Genomic DNA, 27,129 nt, shown 5'->3' with positions numbered 1-27,129 from the left:
AGTCCCCAACAAATGCAATATTAAAAAAAATGTATTAAATACAATGTCCTGCTTTTTTTTAACATTCTTTGGTTTGGTATTTTTATGTATGTTTTAAGGTTTTCTTACTTTTGGAACAGAAATGAAGAGTTTAGGTGGACTCTGTGTTGCCGCCAACAACTGTTTCATGCCTCCACTCTACCACAGAGACAGAAAAATAGGAACAAAAATGTTTTCCTCACAGTATCATCTGTGCAATATTAGGTGGAAAGCAGCAATGAAGAGTTGTAAGCATTCTTTTGTCGTGCCATCTGGACTATACACACATAACAATAGCTGATTCACATGTTCTTCAACAAACTTTTTGCAACATTTGATTGCAAACAAACACTGATTCCAGCCAGATGAACCAACACTCAACACTTCCTGCTATCGTCACTCTTTTATGTACCACTGGAATTCTTTGCAGAGCCAAGTGAGCGCCATCACTTGCTGCATTGAAGCTGTGTGCCGCTCGTATTCTCCCAGTAATCACAAGGTTTTGGCGCTGCACCATTATGCAAACTTACCCTGGTAAAGGGGAGGGGCCAAGGGGCTGCTTTGATAAGTCGAGCATGGCGAACATGAATGAGGCAGCGACAGGCGAGGCAAAACATACATTCATTCCTTTCACAATGCCGAGCAGCACTTTTAATTAAACCTTATCCAACATGATGAATAATGCAACAGCTTCCTTGCAATCCACTGTCTCCTTTCTGTTGCTCACCACGCTGTGTTCAACCATCTCACCCAGCCACATGCATACATTAGGCAGAGGAATGGCAGGGAAGAAAGGCTCTGCTCTTTCAGCTGCACAGCACAATAAATACACAAAATGTTTTATAGTTTTGCCGACAGGGGAAAAAAAGGGTTGGTGGATAAATGAGCGGGGAAGGTTTGGATTTTCTGATTGTGCATAAAGCGTCTGATAGCTGCTGTTTTGTTGCTTTGTTTAAAACATGTCAGAAGTGACATGGAGGGAACTATGTTGTGCAAAGTTTACACATGGTGCTGTTCAAAACACACACACACACACTGCACTGTGGAGCAGGTAGAGCTAGATTCAGCTTCTATTACAGAAGCAAAGGGCTCAGTATGAAGCTCACAGAGACAAAGTCCAACATAACATTCTCCCCATGGGAGCGAGATGGCCTCACTGCATCAGACAAGACCAGCTGCTGAGAAACACATAAGTCCCCCTCTTCTCAACTCATGGACACAAGCCTAAAGGGATAGAGGGGGGAGGGGGAGGTTGAGAGGGCTGGGGAGGGAGGATGAGGGGGCTGTCAATCAGAGAGAAAAGCAGCAAATAGGATATTCAGAGCATTGAGGAGTGAAAGGATTGTATGGGAGGGTGAACCCATTACAGGGCAGACTGGCCGGGGCATGGGAAGACATGGAGAGGGCTGCAGGGAGGTGCTAGGTTGTATTTAGCCCAGAGAGGATCAGCCGAAGGAGGCTTTGCCAGGAAACCTCTGGCCTCTGGGACTCTACTGGATCCAGACAGTCCACAGTAAACCATATAAAACATGGATATTTGTTCACTTACTCCTGGTGGTGTATACACATGCAGACAGTTTTGGTTCTTTACACAAAAATGTCACATTAAATGTCGTACAGTATCAAAGGAACTGAATTTCATTCACCTCCATTGTATTGGGGTGTTGACAGAAAACTTCAGCCATAAACCAATGCTATCTGTAATGTTTTACACTACCAGGGCTAAGAAGAAAAATGCAGTTTGTTTTTTTGTAATTAAGCTGAACTGGCCTGTATGAATAAACAAAAAAACTTCCAGGGCCCTAATTTACATAACATGATTATAATGGGTATATTTTCTCAAATAATATCACTGTCTCCACAACTGTTGAGTTTTGAGTTAAATTAATTTTGTTCACAAATTGAGTCCACGCAATCCATATTTTCTGTACATAAAGTTATTTTGGTATAAAAAAGCAGGAGAAAACTTCACAGATCTATTTTGTGAGGCAGGTGCATAGGAACAGGATGAGTGGATCCAAAGTGGCAATCAAAAAATCCCAGATTCGTGCAACATTAACATAAAAATCAGTTTGCATGAAAAAAGGAGCCAGAAAGTAAAAAGAAAAGAAAACTTCCTATGAGATCATGTTCATAGTCTGAAGTTGATACCTTATTTGCCCAGTGTTAACTATGGAAACACTGTAGGACAATTCCAAACAAAGAGCTTGTTCAATGGATAATGAGTCCTTCACCTGAGAGCGTATGGTTTAAACTTGTTTTTTTTTTTTTAAAACAGATGAAGTCTTACCATGGTTACAGGTGTTGTTCTTGTGTATTGTGAGGTCTGTGGAAAAGGTGCTGCTCACTTATTCACACACACAGTGGCGATGTGACACTGACTCAGTCAGTGACTGGCTCAGTTTATCTTGACAGACTCTGCCTGTTTGAGACCTGGGTTTTTTCTTCTACAGAGGAATGTGTTGCTGCAGCTGAGGCAACCAGCCAGAGTCGTGGCTGTGTTGTACCAGCCAGTACCAAAGCCATGCATGGCCTCTATAAAGCACAGGCTGCTCCTGGATCTGATAGTCAGCCACCAGACCAGGGTTGGTGGGTTGGTGGGGGACCAGTGTGAGCAGGTGATTGATGACACACTAAGCTGAAGGGAAACTGAATGCCAGCGCTCAATGAAGTAGTTTTGTGTTCAATGTTTTTACACCATGTATTTAGCAGGTAAAACATTTTAAGGCTAAAGTAAACAAGACGTTTCAATATGGACTGCAGAACTGTTTAATATGAACAGGATTCTCGCGGAGATGAACAAAACAGCCATAACAGTACAAGAAAGTTACACACATTCACTCACACACAAAGATTAAAAAGAGCAGGAATGTTTGGAGTGTAGATAGACATAATAATAGAAGATGTGACGATGGACTCAATGATGGGTGAGAAGAACAGAACGAGAAGCTGATGCTTGATTCAGTATTTTTTAAGGAAATAAAGTCGTCGTTAGTTTTTCACTTCAGGTTATTGCTATAATTTTACAACAAATGCAGAGGTGGGCACATATCAGAAAAACTGGCTCCTAAATAATAATGAAACCAGGGCTGTTTCTAGCTTTTTGGGGCCCTATACAAGATGCTGTTTGGGGGTCTATATTTTGTCAAACTACGATGGGGGGATTCCAAACCCTTTAAGATGAGATGCATCAATCTGTTACACAAACAATGAGGCTCCTCTACGTCAATAAATATAACAGATGCAGCATTTTCATCAAAAATGTTTATTTAAAATTTTGAGAACAAAGTTCTTAAACATGAAACATAACTCCTAAAACCCACCTAAAACAATAAAAAATAAATAAATTACGCCATTGCCCAGATGAAGAGGAAAAAAATGAGGCTATTACTTAGAATAAAAATACAATGAACCAGCATCCTTATTAATGTGCAAACAATAAAAACAAAAAACTAGTAAGAATAATACTAATAATGCAGGTAGTAAGGGACTTTTTACATTAACACTACGACCCCTTCAGGACAAAATAGAAATATAAAAATACAATAAACCAGCATCTATGTGATCATGATCTGTATGATCAGTCTTATGTTTTCATTATCTTCCTCAAAACTTCTGCTTCCTGGCCTTTTTAGAAGCCAAGTCAATGGTCAATGATGTCATCATCTTTGCACCTGTAAAGACAAAGCTCCTCATAAGCAAAAATTCATATTATATAATTTCAGTTATGTTGCTCTGATACAGAAATTCATAATCTGTTTTATATATACATATATATATACTGTATATATATACATAATTATACATTGCAATATACAGTGTCCCTTGAAAGCATGCACCCAAATTCAAAGTTGTCACTTTCAGGCTTTTTCTGCTTTATCTGCTTATCGTTCTCTTTCAAGTAATTAAAACAATGGTAAATTAGTGATGAGCACTATATGATATAGAGGGAATATTTTCACTTATATTTTGCAGGGCATTACAAAGTGGACAACTTGTATCCAACAGATGATATGGGCTCACCTTCTATTCTTACAGAGGGCAGAACTAGCGGTCATATACAGTATAGTATAAATTAAATCAACTTAATTTGTGTTATTATGGTTCTTTTGAATAAAAAAATACGTATTGTCGGAATAGAACAGGTTTGTTCAAATTAGCAAACTACATTGTCACAATAAATATTGTAATAAATGTGGCAAAGACTGCAACTAAATCAGCAGAATTGTCAAGTAACCACAAAATACATATACAAAATACAATAGGAGAGAGAATAGGACAATCTCTCTTAACACAGTGATCATTCAAAATTCATAGTGCTATATGAATAATCCAATGTCATACTACTACTACTACTACTACTACTTCTATTATTAATAATAATAATAATGATAGGCCTAATGATAGTAATTTTATTTATAAATCACACTTCACATTATAGGCTTATGAAATGACAACACACTAAACTTAATACAATAACCATGAAAACTGTGGCAAATATTTAACAGCATAGGAGGTCTATGACTGAGAGGCGACGACGATATCGCAGACGATATCGCAGACATTTGCCCAACAACATGCCCTCCCTCCCAAACTGCAATGTTACTGTGCTGCCACAACAAAATGATGTAATCCAACGTAGAGGGTGTCACTTCAGTCATTCAGCCCATTCAAATGACAATTTTATTTCGGTCCCTTTGTAACATATCATGAACGTACATGAGAGTTGGTGCCACCTTCCCTGCTGGCAGCCATGGTATTTCAGCACTCCTCTTTTCTATGACTTTTTTAGTGTATTTGTATATATATATATTTGTCTTTGATATACACTTCATGTACGATACGATTCCTAAACATCAGGGATACAATGCCAACTGTTTCATCTCCTGACTTTTTGAGTCCAATGGATTCCAAGGGGATATCCAACGGGATAATGTGCCCAGTGCGCACAGAGTGCAGTATAAGGGTCAGCGAGCTGGGGGCCCTGCGTAAATGGAGAAGGAGAGGACTTAAGACACCGCTTCCGGCCATTTGCATGTCTAATGTCCGTTCTCTCTGCGATAAAATGGATGAAACCTACTTTTACGGTCCAACAGCCTTACTGTGTGAAACCTGGCTACATGACAAAATCATAGATACCGCAAAGGATCTACCTGGATTCCATCTCATCCAAGCGGATAGGGACACGATGGCATGTGGTAAATCAAAGGGAGGAGGAATGTGTTTTTACATCAATAACTGGTGCTTGGATGCGGTAAAAACACACCAACATCACTCTTGTATCCTGGAATCGTTTTTTGTCGAGTGCAGGCCATTCTATTCCCCGAGGGAATTTACATCCACGATCCTCATCAGTGTTTACATCCCCCTGCAAGCCCCACCCGTGAAGCATTGCACTTACTAGCTGACCAAATTTCCTCTGTGGAAAACTCAAACTCAGCAGTTTTGGTCATGGGAGATTTAAATTCTTCTCTCACTTGAACTGCTGAGCTACAAACAGCTGGTGACGTGCACCAATGGAAAACGCTGGATCACTTTTACTCCACCCTCAAACACGCATACTGCTCCATCCCCTGCGGCCCACTTGTTCATTCGGACCACTGCATAACACAGATAGTTCTGACATACAAACAACAGCTGAAGAGGGCCAAACCAATCAGGACTACAGTAAGGAGATGGACTCCAGAAGCAGTGGAGATGCTTCAGGACTGCATGGAGTCTACTGACTGGGAGTCTATGGGAGGCCCTGAGGACAACAACAACTTGTTTGCTGACACTGTCTGTTCATATATCAACTTCTGTGAGCTGATATGCCTCCCAATCAAAACCATCATTAAATACAATAACCACAAGCCCTGGTTCACCAAACAGCTGAGAGAACTCAGGCACCAAAAAGAACAGGCATACAGAGAGGGAGACATGGATACGTTCAAACTGACTAGGCAGAACCTCAAGAAGGACATTAGATCAGCCAAGGAGGACTACAAAGCCAGGCTGGAGTGTGATTCAAACAATATTCCTGCAGCTGCCTGGAATACACTCAGGACACTCACAAATTACAATAAGGGAAGCCCAGCAATCACCCGATCCCCCGGTCAGGCAGACGAACTTAACACCTACACCAGATTTGAGTATCAGGCTCCTCCCACCCCACCCTGCCTACCCCCCTCACTCCCATCCTCCTCCTCTCTCACAGTGACAGAACCCCAGCCCATTTTAGAAATACAAACCAAGAGCATCAACTGCCTTTGCAATTAGCTGTGACCCGCTTGTCTGAGCCCACCCCCCTCGCCCCTCCCTTCTCTCTCACATTCACAGAGAAGGATGTCCATAATCTCTTCTCAAGACTGAACTCAAGGAAAGCCTCAGGACCTGATGGCATCTCCCCAGCCACACTGAGACACTGTGCCACTTAGCTATCACCTGTGTTCTCAGCCATCTTCAGTCAGTCCTGAATGCAGGGTAACACACTGCTTCAAATTATCCAAAAATGTCCCGGTTCCAAAGAGGGACAGGATCATATGCCTGAATGACTACAGACCTGTAGCTCTGACATCTGTAGTCATGAAGTGCTTTGAAAGACCCCTTCCTTTGACCCGTAATAGTCTCTCTACAGAGCTAACCGCTCCGTGGACGATGCTGTCAACCTCAGCCTTCACCACATATTACTGCACTTGGACACTACCAGCACCTATGCCATAGCCCTGTTTATAGACTTCAGTTCAGCCTTCAATACCATCATCCCTGACTGTTTACACACTAAGCTGCTACAGCTACAGGTGCCCCGCTCTATCTGTGAGTGGATTACAGACTTTCTGACCAACAGGAAGCAGTTGGTGCAGCTTGGCCCCCACATGTCTGCCCCCTTCACCACCAACACTGGAGCTCCGTGAGGCTGTCTCCTCTCCCCATATCTGTTCTCCCTGTACACCAACGATTGCATCTCCAGCCACCCCTCCATCAAGCTGGTCACGTTCGCTGATGATACCACGGTCCTAGGCCTAATCAAAGACAATGATGAGTCAGCCTACAGTGACACAGTGGCTCAGCTGACAGCATGGTGTACAGACAACAACCTGGAGCTCAACGTCAACAAGACGGGAGAAAGTCATTGACTTTCGGAGACAACCTCCCACTTCTCATCAACGACTCACCCGTAAACGTGGTGGAATCTGTGAAGTTCCTGGGCACCACCATCCCCTGTAACCTGAAGGGGGCGACACACTCATCCAATGTTATGTACTTCCTCAGGCTGCTCCGTAAGAGGAAGTACATCCTCAAAGGTTCGCTCCCAGTTTTACAGAGCCACCACGAGAGTGTTCTCACCTCCTCCAACACTATTTGGTTCCCTGCTGCCACTGGCCAAACCTAGCACAGACTGAACCACTTATAACACACATACGTGTGCTGCATTACACCAGGGCCAGGAAAAGGGCCAACAGCACCAAACTCACCCAGCCTTCTGCCTCATCAAAAGACTCCCATCCGGCCGTAGGTTCTGCTCCATCAGGACCAGGACCACAAGACACCAGAATCGCTTCTTTCCGGGTGCCATCACCCTTTTCACCCTAGTCACCCAACTGATTCTGATACAAACAATCCTAGCCAGCTAGCTGAGCTAGCCAGCAGGACAAAAGTAGCAAACTTGCTAAAAAATTGGCTAATATTATAGCTATCCCCTCCACCCCACAAGAGAATCTACATCATTAACAAATGCCTTACCTTTTTCCTGTGAGTGTATTTCTTCTTCAGTTTTCTTCTTTTTTCTTTTTTCTGCACCAGAGGGATATGTCCTTTTAGATGCCAAAATACCGTTACTAATGCTGCTGTTATACTCCTCACTGACGTGACGTGCAGCTGTCAGTCATCCCATAATACCTGTCAGCAGACGTCACTCATGCGTGACAGCCTAATGATGATTTTGACTTGATAACCCAGGAAACACAAGTCACAGCTTCCCTGTCATTGCAGCTTAGTTTTGTTTATATCCTACATTCATGCAAATTTTTAAGCATATAAGTGCTTCACTCAACACATGAGAGTGCTTGGCTGGCTACATATTAAGACAGGTAATTTTAATTCTCCCGGAATGGAGGCTGAACTTGCAGCTTGGGGGCCCCCTAGTGGCTGCGGGGGGCCTATGAATCTGCATAGTCCTCATATAGCAAGAAACGGTTCTGAATGAAACTTTGTCCCATTGAGTATATGTACATAAAAGTAGTTCATGGAAACGTGCACTGATTTAAATTTTATTTTGCATTCAACATTTTAAAGCTGAGCACAAAGAGCTTGAGGTCAACGAGGAACATGGGTTCCATGAACTAAATGTTTCACAGATCTGATGTTTAGTATTCATCAACATGTCAGTGAGTGAAGGCCAACCCATCCTGCCAGCAAAACAAGAGCTCTTATCTCACTGCAGGGACAGATTCACTGAACACCAGTTCAAAAGCCTATTAATAATCATAATATTTCCCCACAGTTTCTCTAAACAGGCTGAGTGGCGGGGCAGCTTCCTCCTGCCTCTAACATGCCTCCCTTTCATACGCTAATATTCACTTCTCGCCACTCTCTGCTCCTGCAGTGTGGGCTCATGTATACTGGTCACTTGCTCACAAACAGGGCTGCAGTGTTGCTGTTAACATGCAGACTCCCCAGCGAGTGTATAATTTGTGAGTCGTGTCCAATTCAGATTGAGTCAGACTCCTGTTGACTTCCTGTCTTGGCTCACTGAAGAACGCTGGGAAAACAGATCTGGAGCAGTACAGCAGTCACAAGATCCTCATGCCCCAGCCAACAACCACTGAGACGCTGACTGACTCTGAATACTGGATGAAAGCTGCTACATTAAATGTGATTGTTTCCTGTCATAGAGGTCTTCATAATTTTTCAGTGTTCTAGCTCCAGTGCGAGCAGCTACGTGGATCTTGAGTTGAGATTCTTGGGTACCACTTTACACTAGGACAATACAATAAGACCCTATAAAGGATTTATGAATGGTTTATAACTAGTTTATTAATTAGCTTGGTAACACACTATAAATTGTTTATAAGTCGTTATAACAAATTATATAAAAAGGGCAACAGTGACCTGTTGCTTGCCAAATAGTGAGGCAACATTTATCTGTACTGTTAAGCCTCATGTCTAATTAGTTTCTTTGTTTTCTCCACCATCCAGCATTTGTAGGCATCTGCTTCATCACATAATTATTATGTTACTAGCAATTTACCACTGTCAGCATCTTAATGGTTAAAACGATTCATTTGGCAGATCAAATTATTGCAAATCAAATTATCATATCAAGTGACCAGATTCATCCTCTAAGGGCTTGGCAGTACTGTTTACTCCTCTTTATAATCACAGGTGTTGATATGACATATGCTATCAGATTGTTCTGCACTGTGGATAAACACTTATAAATGTTAGTAACTCATTAGTAAGTAGTAAGCATTAACTTGATCTTGCCAAACAGTGAGCCTGCATCAATGTATGAAAATTGTTATAACTTGATTAAAATATTTTATAATAATTTATTTATGATTCATAGTTTTAACACCCAAATTAATAACCTATTTATAAACCATTTATAAGTCCTTTATAAGGTAGTCTTATTGTAAAGTGGTACAGATTGTTTTAACTGTTGAGGTCTACAATTTCAGAGCCATCTATACATTATATGAATGTAGTCAACAGATCCGACCAGATCTCATCATTGGAAGTGGGACTCACTTGGTGTTCAGACCCAGAATGTGTTAAAGAAACACAAAGGGAATCCAGGAAGCCCTGTTTCACTAACATAACTTTTGAAGGTCACCAGATGCTAAATATTTCAGAGCTGTTTATAGTCTAACAGGATTTTACAACTCTGGAAAGTTATCACCATGGCAACGACTTTATCTTTTCTCTTGACTAAAGTGAAGAAAACCATAAAATTATAGCTGTTAATGTTACAAAGCAATAACCCAGGGAATGTGTGATTGTTTGATGTCACATGGCACAGCAGCAACAGTTGAGCCAGGTTCAACAAAAGTCCTCCAAAAACCCAACAGACCAATCCAATGGTGCTTGTTAGACAGCGAGCACTCACCTCCATCCTGAAGCAGGCAACAGCAGCAGTAGTAGCAAGGAGAGAGAGCTTGCCATATGACCATGACAACCACAAAAACAGTCTTGAAGCAACATCAGCTTTGAGTGTCAACTGGGCCAATAGACAATCAATACATTAGCTTTATTAACTGAGTAATTTTGCTTACATGTTCCTCTATTTTCAGCTACAAGCCACTCTATTAAACTACCTGATGACACTAAAGTAGGTGGGCAGCAGCTGTCTGTAGCATATGGTACAGGTTAGGCAAAGGCAGAACAGTGACTGATCATGATACTGGTCAGTTGACTGGTCCATCTTCCTATCCATCCAACATGTTGGTTTAAAACATGGTATCTCAACATACACAAGTCAAAAAAAAGTATTTAAAATTTTAATCATTTTTTTTGTCAGGATTTGCCACAAGAGTGCATCAGTACCGCAGTCTAAATTGGACTATGGTGATTTTTAATTTCTCGATATACATCCAAAACATGAGGTACATGATTGTGCTGTTCCTTCTTTTGGCTATAAATGCATTTTAATCAGTTAAAGCTTTCGGCCAGAAACTGCAAAAAACTACTTTTTTTCACTTGCCTCTCTGGGGTTGTTTTCCATGTTGCCATTTAATCTGGTCTGAATATTCACCGTTTGTAAATGAACTGCGGTCTCCCATGTCAAAAGTCCTGTGTGCTGTTGAGCTATCCATCCACCCGTGTTGCTCTATTTCACATAACCTCCTCCTTTGCTCTCGACATAACCACCATGGCTGTTAGGGGTCACCATCAAAACTGTGTTTTTGGTCTAAGACAAAGAATTTAAAATACTAATATGCAGACTGCCTTTACGAGGAGTAGCAATGTGGTTTTTGTCCTGGGCGTGGAACTGTGGACCAGCTCTTCACCCTCGCTAGGGTGCTGGAGGGGGCATGGGAGTTTGCCAATCCAGTCCACATGTGTTTTGTGGATTTGGAGAAAGCTTACGACCGTGTTCCCAGGGGCTCCCTTGGGGGGGCGCTCCGGGAGTATGGGGTGGATGGCCCTTTGTTAGCGGCCATTGAGTCCCTGTACCAAAGGAGTGTGAGTCTGGTTCGCATAGCCGGCAGTAAGTCGGACCTGTTCCCGGTGGGGGTTGGACTCCGCCAGGCTCTCGCTTGGGCGGTTCGCAGCCGAGTGTGAAGCGGCTGGGATGAAGATCAGCACCTCCAAGTCTGAGGCCGTGGTTCTCAGCCGGAAACGGGTGGATTGCCCGCTCCGGGTCGGGGGGGAGGCTTTGCCTCAGGTGGAGGAGTTTAAGTATCTTGGGATCTTGTTCACGAGTGGGGGTAGGATGGAACGGGAGATCGACAGGCGGATTGGGGGCGGCGTCAGCAGTGATGAGGGCACTGAATCGGTCCGTTGTGGGGAAGAGAGAGCTAAGCCGGAAGGCGAAGCTCTCGATTTACTGGTCGATCTACGTTCCAATCCTCACCTATGGTCATGAACTTTGGGTAATGACCGAAAGAACGAGATCGCGAATACAAGCGGCCGAAATGAGTTTTCTCCGCAGGGTGGCCGGGCTCAGTCTTAGAGACAGGGTGAGGAGCTCGGTCTAGAGCCGCTGCTCCTCCATGTCGAGAGGAGCCAGTTGAGGTGGTTCGGGCATCTGGTGAGGATGCCTCTTGGACGCCTCCCTGGGGAGGTGTTTTGGGCATGTCCCATCGGGAGGAGGCCTCGGGCCAACCAAGGACATGCTGGAGGGATTATATCTCTCGGCTGGCCTCGGAACGCCTCGGGATTCTCCCGGAGGAGCTGGTGGAAGTGGCTGAGGAGAGGGCCGTCTGGACCTCTTTGCTGTAGACTCTGTAACTGTTCTTCATTCACTCTCAGGCTGAGAACTGAACATAAGACCATGATCCAAAGAACAGATTACCAAAAACTCTACAAAGCACATTCATGCTCCCAGGGGGACAAATTCTTTTGATGCTGATGACCTCGTGACCTTTCCTGCACCCTTAAGACTAACTATACACTTATGCCCTCATTACTCATACAGTCATGAAAACAGAAAAATCATCAGTATGTTGTTTGCATAAAAGTGTCTGAGGACCACTGGAGGGTCTTTACACTTGAATCTTGCTCATGAAAGCAGGACATACTGTATATTGGCTCTATATTGGCAAATGGATACATGTATATGCTGCTCCTCTACTTGGTAAACAGGCCCACACACATGTTAACACATAGACAGAGGCAGATATAAGCAAAAGGCTGCACACACACTTCTCTCCCTGCACAAAGCTTCTCAGTTTGTTCAGTCCAGTGAGCTTGTCCACAGTATGCATCCTTCACACTGTTATGACCTACGATTAAATAATTATTTCATACTTCTTTAATCTGACAACAGAAACAGAAAAATATCTTTGCAACACTTTTTTCCATCTCCTGCAGATTGAGAAAGGTTACTGACAAAATCATACACATGAGTGTAATCTGGTGACCCAGAGTTTTGCAGAAACATCACTACTGCTGCTCTACATGATGAGTGAACTGCACTCAACATCCTGTAGAAGGTTGGATCTTCTCAGTGTGAACACCTGTACTCATCACACAGCAGCAGAAAGAGTACCTGTTGCATCTACAATCTCTGGTTTTAAAGAGGAGCTGATGTTTCAGCAGCATTACTTCATAAATGATGTAAATCTCCAGACAAAGCAACAGGATCAGTCAGAATCTAAAAGAGTTTGGACTGGAAAGATTTTACTGACTGATTCCAGGTTTAACAGTTAAATCATCTCGACCAATGCAGCTGTTCTATGGAGGAGTCCTGAGCTCCATTAAGCCCCACATACAGTTGGTGGTTGTAAGTAATTATGATGTAATATGAGGAGCATATCACACCATAATTACTTGTTATCACAGGTTCAGATACTCGGGTTTTTATTGTCCAAAGCTTTTAAGCTTAGGCCTGCAATTTATTGACAAATTATTCTCTTTCTCTCTCTGTGGTCTGCTTACATGCATAAATGTGTAAATGTGTACGAATGTACGCATTTATGCATGTACGCATGTGCAGTACTTGCATGTACATGTATGTACTAAACCATAGTATTAATATACTATGTATGTACTTGGACGCATGTAAACATCGACCTCCAGGGCTGCACAACACTGAAGTGTAGTACGGGGGTTGAATTTTGATTTAACTCACCTGTCTACATTTTATTAAGACTTAAAGTTCTCATTTGAGAGACAGATGGGTGAGCTTATGCTTGCTACAAACCAGTATGCACCAAAGTTTCGGCTGCACATATGCCCCTCGTCTTTGACCATTTTTTGATTAGCTGGAGTTAGGGGCGGAGTCAGACACAACCAAGATGGCACCTCTAAACAATACATGTCAAATCTAGTGAATAGATTCCTGCTCACTGTGAGCTTCAAAACCGCTCATCTGACATCAAGGAGGCTACGTCATCCTCATTTACACTCTATGACATACACACACATACATACATACTGTACATATACATACATAATAATATTGTTTTGACAAAAGATTTAAAACTGTCATAGACATTGAAATACTAAACATAGCTACATTTTATCCTCAGATCTTAGGTTGCATTCAGGTTTTAAAATCTGGCAGTGAAAAGGTTTAAGAGGTTTATCAGTTTAGGAGTGAAGACTAAACTTCCTGTTGTATTGCCAGGAAAACACCAGTCGTCCTTTGGAGACTGACTGTCACAAAAATAGAGACACAAAGTGTGTAACACTTCCTGCAGCCAAGTCCTCCTTCTACCATGTACCCTGGTGAATGCCCTTTTGCTCGAACTTAAGCTCACAGGTGATGTAGCTCCAGCTCCAACCATCAGGCACAAAATTCAGCCTCTTTGCTCAGAAAACATGCCGCTGCGGTCCAGGGTAGAGGAGGAAGCAACTCACACCCAGTCCCTGCATAAAAATCTGGACCCTTCATCTTTGTATCAATCTGAGCTTGACTCATTATCCCACAATGTTTGAAATGGCAGGCAGACAAAGTTAAACTCATTAGCATACTTCATTTGACACTAATTCACTCAGCTGAGAGAAGAAGCTCCAGATCTGCTGCTGTAGAGGAGCAGTTGGCTGCAGCACATGAGAAGGAATTGCTTTTTTTTCTCTTTTTGGAGGCACAAAAAAGGAAGGAGGTACATGTGCATTGCTCATTAGGGAGAGCCATATGGTGGAGGAAAAAAAAAGAACTGGGAAATGGTGTGAAAAAGATATGGTACTTTGTCTGTCTCTGGAAAACATCCCCCTGTTGTTGAGATTTGTTCACAGCTATTTGGAGGAAGCCAGAAAACTGCTCTCATATTATGTCATATTATCTATTCTCCATCAGTTTTTCAGGGTAAATGTGTGTAAACTGAAAATTTTTTTTTCATTTCAGCAAGGAGCAGCAACATATCTGCATTCAGCTGACTTTATGAATGAAGATTACACCAGCAGACAGACAACAGAAATATATCAACAAAACCTTCTTAACCTGTTAAGCCCTAAGGATGCTGGGGGGTATGCCTCGCCTAGACAGACATACACAAAATAGATCAAGAATAGCTCCACAACTATCAGGTCCATTTACAAGAGCTTGGTTACTATGGATAGGTTAGACAGAGAATTTATTCCATGTGACAGTAACATTGTGACTGTTACTATAGCCAAGTAAATTGTGATAAACCAAAGGAAAAATGTTTTGTCCTCGCCTAGAATTAGTTGTAAATTAGACAGTGGATCACACCATGATAATAATGGTCCAATGCACTGGGATGCCACTGAGTTCATTCAGCAACTTCATGACTACAACTGTCACATTGTAGGTAGAAATACCACAAAGCACACAAATTCTACAAAGGTTTTAGTGGGGATGGGGCCAGGCAGACTCTCCATTTGGACACTTGGATAGCCAAGGTACCCAAAGTGTGCCAAAGGAGTTTTTTACCTCTTGAAAGGAAATCTGGCTACAAAATACCAATCACTTCCACTACAGGTGGCTGTGTGCACACAATACAACCCTTAGCCACTTCATTTACCCTGTGTATCATCAGATTGTACCATTGTGCACAACCATTGTGTGTAAAACCAACTAAATTGTATAATTTTGTCTCTACTTTGCCACTGAATCTCTTCTAGCGCATCTAAATTGCTATATTATCTTGATTCTACTTCGTAGACATTGTAAAAGTGAAAAATAAACACTAAACACAAAAACATACTATATACAAAGTTCAGAATAAAATAAAAGTTAAATCGCAAGGAAGCAAGTCTCATGGGAGTGTGACATACCGTTCAAAACCTCGCGAGATGTAGAAAATGATAGCGCTGTGTTTTTAAACGGCAGTACCACCAAATGTGCACTAGATGGCAACAAAACACAGTGTATGAAATTCAGGCTTGTGTCAGTACTGAAACAGGCTTGGACTTAAATGCAGACTCAGACTCAGTTCAATAAGCAGTCCTTTTAATCAAACAAGGTCGGTAAACAGGTGATCAGAAGAAGGGCAACAGTGCCCAAATCGGCAGGCAAGACGCAAGGTCAAAAGGCAAAAAACAGGTCAGGAAACTATAGGCTCTAGAAACTCACAGGGAAAGTGCTGGATGCTGTCACAAAGAAACAAGACGAACTGGCACAGAAGGAAGGGGACACTAAGACTATATACTCAGGAGGAGGGGAGACAATGAGACACAGGTGCAACACATTGGGGTAGGGCAGGTAATCGCACAGGAAGAAGTAAAGGAACTGAAACAAGACAAGAGGTGAGTATCAAAATAAAACAGGAAGTACGAGACAAAGAACACTAGGAGAAACAAAAAGGTAACTAACTATCTAGACAGAGCATGATGGCTTGGGGCTCAGTCCCTGCTATCCAGGCTCCCATCTAGGCCAACTTGACTGGAAAATCGTATGGATAGACTCAAAATGACTACAAAAGGGTAAGGAAACAATATCTGTTGCTTTTGATTAGAACCGCTTTGGGATTTGGTGGAATATTTAGTCATAAACCCAAAATTTGACTTGTGGACTGTAAAATGAGAAGTTTGGCCCCGTGGTTTCTTTAGGGCTGACATGAGCGGTTAGCTCAGGCTACACTATGCTTGCTATCAACAGAAAGAGTAGTTTATGTAGTTTCATACGACACCCAGCATGGTGGGATGGAACAAGTGGATTACAGTACTGTCACATTTCATTTTGACTGTCCGTTTACATTGATAGGGGTCTTATTTTGAAAACAGAAATACTGGAATTATTGCCAAACAAATATTCTTTGGACTAAAAACACTTGGACTGGTGTTTTGGTAGCGTTAAACCATTGTTCTGCCCGACCTGGGCATATTACAATGACAGACTTGATATGAAAGAGGAAGAATGCAGGGATGGACGAGTGGCGGGGAAAAACAGAGGAGTATTATTGTGACTAGAGGGGAGCTTATGATAATGGGAGTCAGATCTCCTCCTACATGTCAGCCTGATGGCATCTGCTGCCTCCACTGATCAACAAATTAGTCATGAAATCAATTGCTGCTCCTTCTGGAGGCCAGACCCCCCCTCTGTCTTCCAATTCTTTTCTCTTCCTTTAGGCTACTCTTCTTTTGTTTTCTCTTCATTCCTCTTTGTCCAGTTTCTCCTCCTCCCGCCTGTTGCTTTCATCCCTGATTCCCTTCTTTTTCTCCTCTACTTTTTCCTTTTATCTCCTCTCCTCTCCTGTTTCCTTTCCTTTCTTCCCCTCTCCTGTTTCCTCTCCTCATTTTCTATCTACAAATTTAGCAGTTAGCAGACCAGATTTCTGTGCTCAACGGGGAACCAAGATCTGATCACAATCCTTTTCCATCCTCCTCCTTCCCATTACCCTCTTTTTTCTTCTCTCCCTGTCCTCCTTTCTCTCCTTACTAACTCCTCTCTAACTCCACCTCTCTCCTGACCATCTTCATGCTTCATCACATCCAATCCACTGACCTGTCAGTCATCCCCGCCCAGAGAGAGATCACAAGAGCTAAAAAAACTGTCTTAGTTAAATTGTTAGCACTGCAGCTACTGTTAATGCTACTGTTACTCCAGCTAAAGCTATAGTGTAGCTACAACCACTCGTATCACATAAATTCATCTTCTAAAAGGAGACAAGATACAAAATGGACTCTAACAGAACTTTATACAGACCAACAGTGCAGCTGCCACTGTTGGTCTGTATCCACCAGTTAACAAGGGCTCAAAAAACAACAGCCATAAAGCAATAGCAGTCATTTCATCTGCACTTCACCATTATCAATTTGTATTTGTAATCATGTATATGGTAGTAGTATATGCAGTGGAAAGCTCACACTGCAACACCATCAAGCTGAGGTGGACGAATTACAGCAATTACAGTACAGGGAATGAAAGGATCAGATTTCACAGACTTTATTTTCCTTCAGGACATTGAGAGAGCTCATTCCAGTTGTGCCCCGCACACTCCGGCTTGGCGCTGAAATACCACCAGACAGCCCATACCCATAGAGGCCAAAGACAAACTCTGAGGTCAGGAAATGACCAAATTGTCGGAGAGCTGCTCGTGTGGTTGTTGCACTGCCAAAAAAGTCAGGCTCATTATCATACAAAGGGTATCAATACTACCTCTCTTTCCTCCTTGTCTGTATCTTTACTACTCTGACAGTTAGCATTGGAACTGGATGTAATTTGTTAGACAATTAGAACACAACTCTGCTTTTGTCCAGTCAACCGGCTTGAAAGCCTAGAAAATCTTGCATGCTGTTGTTATTTTTTTTTTAAAATATTTAAATAGACCATATCAAAATGATCCGTCAGACTGTGGGAGGATGCTCAGTGTTGGCAAATGACAGAGATACTGCATGATGATTCAGGAGAGGAGGCTGGAGAGAATGATAAAAAGTAAAGATGAAAAGCCTGGAGCCCTGTAGCGCATTTTAATCTGAGCTCCATGCAGCATAGAAAAAAGTTCACAGTTTAAAATGCACATTTAACATAAATATCTCTTCACAGACCAAAAAAATGTTCAGCCTCTCCATGACACTGAACTGCAGTCCTTGCTCTGTGCACATCCAGGTTTAATAAGAGCCTATGGTTCAAGCATGTGCATGAAAGCAGGATATCAATAGAGAGGTAAACAGGGGAGGAAATGGACAAATAGAGCTGCAAATATCCTTATCATGACCTAAGTGGACCTTCACAATGCTTCTCCATGAGAATACGATGAAATGAAAGCCCATTTCACTGCTGGGCTCTGCTGTACAGTTATACGAGTCAGTGGGAGCATAAAAATGGATGATTTGACTGAAGGCTTTCCATTTCTCAAGGCTATGCCTCCAGTTATCATTCCTTCCCCCACCTCCTATTCCCCCCCCTCGGGCTCACAGCAGGGATATACTTTAAATCACTTTGTCCTCTACCTAGAAAAACTTTCTGACAGGCTGTTTGGTGGACCGCACAAATCTATTTCTTTCCACTACAGAGGCAAAAAATATTCTTTTCTGTTCTGTTGACTTCTGTGGACAGTAGAAAGACACCAGGGCTGAAACACACCAGGTGACAAATAGAGCTTTTACTTTCAAGAAAAAATACCTGCACAGCTTTGAAGGTTTCCTGCATTTTACCCCCAAAAATGAAGGATGGTCCCTGAGCTGATAGCTTAGGCAAGCATGTGTGCCTGCCTGTGTGTGTGTATGTGTGTGTGTGTGTGTGTGTGTGTGTGTGTGTGTGTGTGTGTGTGTGTGTGTGTGTGTGTGTGTGTGTGTGTGTGTGTGTGTGTGTGCAGTCAGATAAATAGCTGGCATGTCTACATTGCGGACCCTACAGTCCAGCTTTGCCTGCGGCTGTTATCTTCAAAATGACACAGTGATGCTTCAGGGCCGGAGTATCCTGTTGCCGACCTGATGGCTGACTGCACAGACGCACTGCAGAGAGGCTGCTGCTCCGTGTGAAACCCGGCCAGGTGACCAGCAAGATGCTCAGAAAACAGCACTCAACCACATGACTTCATCCGTCAGAGTGGTGCTGCCTCAACCATCAGTAAACATACTTATTCTCTTATAGCAATTGAACTTTTGAATTTTTTTTTGCAATCATACTTGCAGGCTTTTCTTAAGTATGAAAATGAAAAATATCTGTCAATTATTTGTGTTTTATATTTGATATGAATAAGTGCAACCTGATCAGTAAAGTGCATCAACAGCCTGGCGTGAATTAAAGGGATAGTTTTGAGTTATTTGACATGGGATTGTGTGAAGTAGTCATGCATAGTCAGTATAATACCTGCAGTACATTCAGATCAGCATGCTGCCAGTTAGGAGAGGCAGCAGGGAACACTAAGCAGAACGATGTGCTGCTGTGCGTGGGGCCTTCAGAAAAAGTCTTGTATACACTTTTAAAAGACACCTCCCAATACAATCCAATATCTGTTAGTATGTACACTTCATTTTGAATGTTTTCAGCGTATTATCTAGTGCATGATAGTTTCTGACAAGCATACACTCATCCATCTGTCACTCAAAGTGGCCGTGCCCTCAATTATGCAGAAATTTAAGCCTTGATAAAATGTAAACAGGTGAGTTACATAAATAAAATTTATAAAATTCACTCCCCTTACAGTTGTCATGAAGGAGGAAATTATCTATAGAGACCAAAACTGTTTTCGTACAAGGCTGTAAATAAGTTTATTTCTGCTGTAAAATTGGACATTTTAACATGGGAGTCTATGGGGATTGACTCACTGTCGGAGCCAGACTCTAGTGGTCATTAGAGGAACTGTAGTTCAGTGTTGGCTTCATTTTTCAGCTTTGGAGGTTGGAACTTGTTCATGATGAGCATGATATAGTCATTGACTCTTTGGTCATATGAAGATAATGATTAAGTTTTTACAATTCAAACAAAAAGCTAACGAATAAGAGAGGAGTGCACTACAAAAATATCCAGATCTTGTATCTTGGTACAGATCTGCATCACGTCATTAAGGCTCTGCATATTTGCTTTCAAAATACAACCAACGATCTTATTGTTTGGACTGAGGCGCTGAGCTGTTGATTTGACCTCTTTCATGTTGCTTTTTGCTCCCTGATTGAATCAATGTTTTATGCTTTGTTATGTATTCTGACTGTGAGCACAGTGTCCAATTCTTCACGCACTTAAGCCTGGAGTATAAGTGGAGAGTGTTGAGGCTCAGAGACAGAGCAGCTGTCTCCCACTTGTTGGGACTTGGGAATTGAACTGTGTGGTCATTGAGTGGATTGACTGAGGGAGCCGTTGCCTACCCTTGGCACCGAGTTGCATCAGCTAATCTTGTGAATAATGCAGAATCATGAATAAACATAGATCAATGCGGTGCAGTACTGTAAAGAAGACCTGCCTTTTTTCCCTTAGCCCCCTTTCTTTTCCTCTCTAGCCTTGCCTGCATTTTTTTTCTAACCACTCCTATGGTTCTGCCTTTCTCTTCTGTTGCCACAAAAATACCCTTTCTTTCTTCCCTCCGTGCCAAAATCAGACAGTCCCACTCTTCCCCCATCCTCTGTCACTCTCTCTGCGTCCTTTTCTTTCCCCACTCTGGCCATGGCGGTGACAGACATTGTAGTGCTGTAATGTTGCTGTGTGTCAGTGCGGGCGAGTCAGGCCCAGCCTTCACTCTCAGCACAATAGCTGCCTGGGTTTCCTCAAAGGCAGCCATCCAGCCAGCACAAAGCGTACCCACTGGGAATAGACCCACAAAAGAGAAAGGGGCTGCTTGCCTTCTTTGCTGTGCTCTGTCTGAAGCGGCCTGCCTCCACCACCTCCTATAAATAATACAACGCTGCCTCAACAAAAAGATACCATACCCTGCCTCCATTTCTCCTTTATCCCCTCACCCCTGTTTCCCCCTTTCCTTACCTCTTATACCTCTGATTTTAGAAAAACACTGCTTTAGGAACAGGATTATGCATGTTCAGTTAAATATTATTTTATGCATGTGATTTCTTTGTGTGGTGCACATGCACTAAGATATGAGCAGTGTTCCAGGAAAACACTTTTTTCTAAATGACCTTATGTATATTTCTTTAAACCTCAAACACTGACCACTTCTCTAAATCACTACACAAGTTATATCGAGTGGCAGGTAACCATAGCAACAATATTTCTGTTTAATACATGTCTATTTTTCTCTGTCGTTAAACTAACCTCGCCACAATCTGCATTTTACTAAGTGGTCATGATGCACTGTATGAGTGATGCAGAAAATAAGGGGTGGATGAATGGAAGGACAGAGTGATGGACAGACAGATGGAGTAATTTAGATTTAGTCATGTAACACACCTGACATCTGAATTACGTTTTCATCAACATAAAAAGGAAACTTTTTCATCTGATTGGTATGAAGTGTGATTAACAGTGTTTATGTTCAGGAGCTTACAGCTGTTGCTTAGGATTCTCAAAAGACTGTGGTTCAACCTGCAACAACGGATTTTGTTTGTTTGGTGTGAACACAACGTTGAATATGAATCAGAATCAGGTTATTTGTAAGTAGGTTTTCTCATTCAAGACCCCTCACATCCTTATATAATCAGGCACTGAAAATAATAGACAAAAAGCCTGTCAGACTGAATCACTGTGACATACTGAAAAGATATAATAGAGTTTTATTCACTTTTTCTTTCTCATAATAGTGTATAAATATATCAACACTTTAGCTCCACAGTCTCTCTCCAGATATATTCAAAGACAAATTAGTAACAGAGGAACTAGTAGCATGGTGAATGGCAACTGCAAAATACCATATTGTAGATATAAATTTGGACAATTAGCTTTCTCCAAACTGGGCTTTACCCATTTCTAGGTAAAAGCTTTTAATTAATTGCTTTTGTTTGACCATTTGTCTCCTTGTTGTGTTGTTGCCTTTTTTTAGACTGTACATCTGTATATTTTTAGCTAATTCTAGGATATCATCAATTGTGTTGTCTGTTTTGTGTTGTTTTTGCTATTGACTGTTTTAATTACATTATGTTAAAGCCCAACTAGGGACAAGGGTCAAGAATTAGCAATAGCTAATTAGCTAATTTTGTGCAACACATTAGTTTCATGCTTTGTTTTGACACAATGTTAAATGGCATTGTGTCTATTAAATAAATAAAATGAAATCAATTTGCTTTGGTGTTTTGGTTCATAACAATTAACATAGTAAAAAGAAAAAAAATATAAGGACTGTTAAAGCAAAAGCAAGTACTGCAGGTGAGATAGATGAAAAAATATTTTTAAAATTACATAAAAAAATTTACATACAGTGTCATTACCTTTTAAGTTGGTATGGTGAACTTAGCAGACACTGTCCGGAGCAACATTATCATTCATTTGGAGACATCTATTTGTCTGGGGGAATGAACAGGTGGTCTGCGGGACAAGAGCTTGGCCCAGGCTGACCCTCGGTCGCAGACCTCACCCTTTCCTCGATTTCCCAGGTAAGGGTGGCGACAACGCAGGGAGTAGGGAGGATCAGGCTGGGCCACGAGGCAGAGTCTCTTTCCCCAAGGCATGACAAGGCATCAGACTTGACGTTGCTGTACCCAGGAGGGTAGGAGAGGGAGAAGTCGAAGCGGGGGAAGAAGAGAGACCACCGGGCTTCATGAGAGTACAGTCTCTTGGCAGTATGGATGTACTCAAGGTTGCTTGGTCCCCTCCAGCCACTCCTCCAATGCCAGCTTGACGGCTAGGAGCTCCTGGTTGCCGATGCCGTAGTTTCTCTCAGCAGGGGACGCAGAGAAGGCACAGGGGAGAAGATTCTGGTCAGAGGCTGCACGCTGGGATAGGACGGCCCCAGGTCCCACATCGGAGGCGTCCATCTCCATGACAAACTGGCGCTCGGGATCTGGCACTTGAAGGATGGGGGCTGAGGCGAAACAGGCCTTTAGGGTGAGGAAGACCTCATTGGCGGACGGGTTCCAGCAGAAGGGCACCTTGGAGGAGGTAAGGGCTGATAGGGGGGCAGCAATGCTGCTGAAGTTGCGGATGAAGTGGCGGTAGAAATCGACATACCCCAGGAAGTGTTGCAGTTGCTTGCGGGAGTCAGGGACTGGCCAGGAGCCATTGCAAGACCGTCTGGACATGGTGGATGTGCTCTCCGTGGAACTTTGAGAAGATGAGGATGTCATCTTGGTAGATGAACATGTAATGGTTCAACATGTCCCTCAGCACGTTCACCAAGGCTTGTAACATGGCCAGGGCATTGGTTAAGCCAAAAGGCATGACGAGGTACTCGTAATGACCAGTGGGTGTGTTGAAGACCGTCTTCCACTCATCGCCCTCCAACATCCAGACCCGATGATAGGCTTTGCGGAGAGAGGAGAAGCTTGGTTGAGGGAAGGTTGCGTGGAGGCATGGCTCACCAGAAATTCCCCCTCTACTGGTGAGCCCTGGCTTTTTATGGGCAGCGGGATACAAAACGGCTGGCCTGGCCACAGTACTTGCAGAGGTTGCCCTGACGACGACGCTCCCACTCCTCTGTAGTGAAGCTGATGTGTCCCAGTCGCATGGGCTTAGGACCCCCTGGAAGCGGCCCTGCAGGAGCGCTGGGGCTGATGGAGGAGGAAGAGACCCAAGGGGTAACTGAAGGGTGATGAGCTGCACCACTCTGCCTCTTCTCCCATCTCTGTTCCTGGATACGAAGGTCCAACCTCGTAGCCAACTCGATCAACCTATCCAACGTAGACAGAAGGTCATGCAGCACCAGTTCATCTTTAATATAATTAGCGAGGCAATGAAGAAAAACGTCACTTAGGGCGGATGAGCTCCAGTCACTCTGGCGAGACTTGGTGTGGAAGTCGATGGAGAAGTCAGTTTCTCCGGTCCCCCTGATGCATGCTCATCAGGCCCTGTGCTGCGTAAAAACCAAAGGCCCCCATGGTGAAAACCTTGGGGAGCTCCTCGAAGAAGAGCTGGAAGGAGGTGCAGGCTGTAGTCTGTATCTCCCACTCGGTGGTCGCACAGAGACGAGCCTTCCCCGTCAGGTGGTTGATGGTGAAGAATACCTTAGCCTCCTCAGATGCAAACATGCGGGGTTGCAGAGAAAACAACAGGGAACAGTTTGTCAGGAAGGGGCCACAGGTCTCAGGGTGAAAGACGAACCCACAAAGACAGCTGCGTTGACGAAGCAGGAGTCTTTGAAGTCTTTTAAGATGGTAGGGAAACTCATGTGGCAACTCGTGGTCAGGGACAAAAGGCTGAGTCGTTTACTGGGTCAGAGATGAGGCAGGATGGTCAGAGACAAGTGGGGTCGATACCAAGAAGTCAGTCCGGAGATGACCACTGGAAAGTCTTGCATGAGTACAGAGAACAATCTGGCAACAATTGAACGAACCGGAGATGCATATATACTGGCTTAATGAGTGATGAGATGCAGTTGAGAGCCCAAGGTGGACCTGAAGGCACTGATTTGGCCAGTGGGGTGAGACGGAAGCGGGGTAAGTGGAAAAACACTGAAGCAGCAGGTGAAAGCAGAACAGGCTATGACACCTGATGAATCTAAGTCCAGTATTTTCTCTGTTTTAGCTCTAGGTATGGTCCCTACCAACTGTGGTTGAACATTAGAAAGCCTTTATCGTTACTGTAAGCTCTGCATACAACAAAATTAGCAATACTGCTCCTCAACATCAAAAAAAAAGAAAGAAAAAAAAGGAAGGATTTTTTCTAATAATAAAAGATAAAATAACAAATATAGATACAAACACTAAAATATGAAGTTGAGTATTATATTGAATTGTTAATATGGTGAAAAATCTGGCTCTTTAGCTGCTAGATCCTCCACTGTGTTCACAAGTTAATCTGTTGTCTGGTGCTGAGCAGTGAGTTAGTGTAATTTGTCAGTGTGTTAATGTGGCTGTGTGCACAGGGATTAGGCTCATATCAGTGAAGCTCTCCCAGCCTGTCAGGCTTCAGGATGGCTCCGGAGAAAGAAAGTGATTTCAATGTAAATGCAGCAGCTGAGAGGACACAGCTCTCTCAATGGTATGACTTCCACACACACACACACACACACACACACACACACACACACACACACACACACACACACAAAACCAGTTGAGGATACATCCATTCCAATAGTAAATACAGGGTATTCAGCCCCCATGTGGAAACATCAGGACATGAAACATTGGAGAATCTTAAATTGTAGATTTCCAGTTGAAGAGCTGATGTGTCTGCTGTGTCTTTGCACCTGTTGGCAATTACAGATATAATCTGGTGCGCAGTGCTGTTCTTTGGCCCTGTACTTGCCCTCACAATCCCCACAGTCCATCATTAGACCAGCCATTGTCCTCACGCCTGGCCTCTGCACCTCTTATTACATGCAAATATAGTGCCGCTTTATGTGAGTGGTGAAAGAGACCCCAGTGTCTAATGAATGGGACTCCCTCCTCACCCACTTAAAGCCATTCCTCCATCTATTATTGCATTCTCTGCTTCACTGCAGAGAGCACAGATCTCATGGCATCAGCGTTAAAAGAAAGACTGTGGTGGTCAGTGGGATGTAGAGTGTTGGCCAGAGAGCAGCAACAGCTAATGATTAGATATCTGCATTCTCAGCAAGTTGTACAATATGTTTGTTTCCAAACTTTTCATATGAGTGTTTGGTTTCCTGGTATTTCCACTTTTAAAAACCAATTTATCTTTTAGGATATTTATAAACATTTTGCATATTCCAGCTAAAGAAAAGGCAAAAGTAGCAACACAATGTGCAACACATGAGAATGATAATTTTACAACAAAAACCTATTTGCACCAGGAAAACACAAAGTGGAGAAAACAAAACGATGAAAAGCTTGAAATAATTTCAAACAAAATCTATTCAGTCAAAAATATTAGATTATTATTGGAAAATTAGACAGGAACTCAAAATTTTAAAAGATGAAGATTTAAAATCATTATTATGAAATATATTTATATAGACTGCAGGTTGTGATGTGCAAAAGTGTTAAAAATGGAAAGTTGCTTATTTTTCTTGTTCCTTAGCTGAGCATTGACATGTGGAACATGTTCCACTTCTGAAGGGATACTAAAGACCCTCATCAGACACTTGTTTTTTTAGGTGATTTGAGTTTAACTATTTGGACATGATAAGCACTGACTCCCCATCTCAAAAAGACAAATCTATTGTGACTTTTTATTTAATGGTTTAAGCAGTCAAATGCTGCTAATTCACAAAGCCATTCACATTAGTATGTTAGCATGTTAGCATGATTCAGCCATCGAGTAAAAAGTAATTCTTCTTTCCTTAAGGTCAAAATGAGGATCCCTGAGACTGTCCTCTTCTAAACAACGAGCCCATAGGGTCGTCTGTGCAGCAGGTCATTATGACCCATACTTACATTTTGTTGCTAGGCACCATGTAGTTGTCACAGTAATTATGACAAGAGCAAAGGGAAAAGTGCGGTGACGTCGTATACAGAGAGACAAAGTCCACGTCAGGAAGATTTTGTTGTGGATGGATGAATATGACACTGGAGAGTGGTGTTCAATTCTCATGTGAAAGAAGCATTTTATATAGTTTCTTTTATCCATGACTGTTCAGCAAAATTAACCAGGTTATCATTGTAACCATGACAGCAAAGATCATCTAACGTTGAAGAAGTATTTATTTTAATCCAAATCACAATCTTTTCCTAAATCTAAACAAACCTGACCGTTTATTATTGTAACGATGGTGAAGAGGCTCCAGTACATTGTTGTTGGTACGGTCTGCATATTTATTACTGTAAATATGACAACAAAGGTCCACTATTTCAGAAGACACTCCTGTGGGTTGTATAAGAGGGCTAGAACAAACGACCTTTGTGGTGGTTCAGGTTGGTGGAGTTGTTGGATCACCATGACATGAGTCACAATGTCAGTGAGCTTTTTAATGGGGAAATAAACATGAAATGAAACAAAACATAAAGGTGGATGTAGCTGGAGTCATTAGATGCAACACTGTCACACAATCTCAGACATGTTAAGATAGAAAAGCTTCAAAGTTTCAGATCATTAAAGTTTCACCTCAGTATGTC

General features: G+C 42.5%; 1 protein-coding gene across 7 annotated transcripts in view; it reads right to left on the bottom strand.

Moving 5' to 3' along the window:
* Positions 1–27,129, bottom strand: part of cdk14 (cyclin dependent kinase 14) — a 298,616-nt gene that overhangs the window by 59,325 nt on the left and 212,162 nt on the right. Inside the window, exon 15 of one of the 7 annotated variants that reach the window (XR_008828207.1) lies at positions 22,384–26,977. The exons of 5 other annotated variants lie outside the window; for them this stretch is intronic. The gene's annotated coding sequence lies outside the window, so the exon portion shown is untranslated. Of the gene's footprint in view, positions 1–3,175; positions 3,693–22,383; positions 26,978–27,129 lie in introns of those variants that run through there. One more of the 7 variants, XM_056380006.1, reaches the window with a different exon arrangement.

This window comes from Seriola aureovittata, chromosome 7, assembly GCF_021018895.1.
Source record: "Seriola aureovittata isolate HTS-2021-v1 ecotype China chromosome 7, ASM2101889v1, whole genome shotgun sequence".
Taxonomy (NCBI): Eukaryota; Metazoa; Chordata; class Actinopteri; order Carangiformes; family Carangidae; genus Seriola; species Seriola aureovittata.
This window is presented reverse-complemented; position numbering and strand designations above follow the sequence as displayed.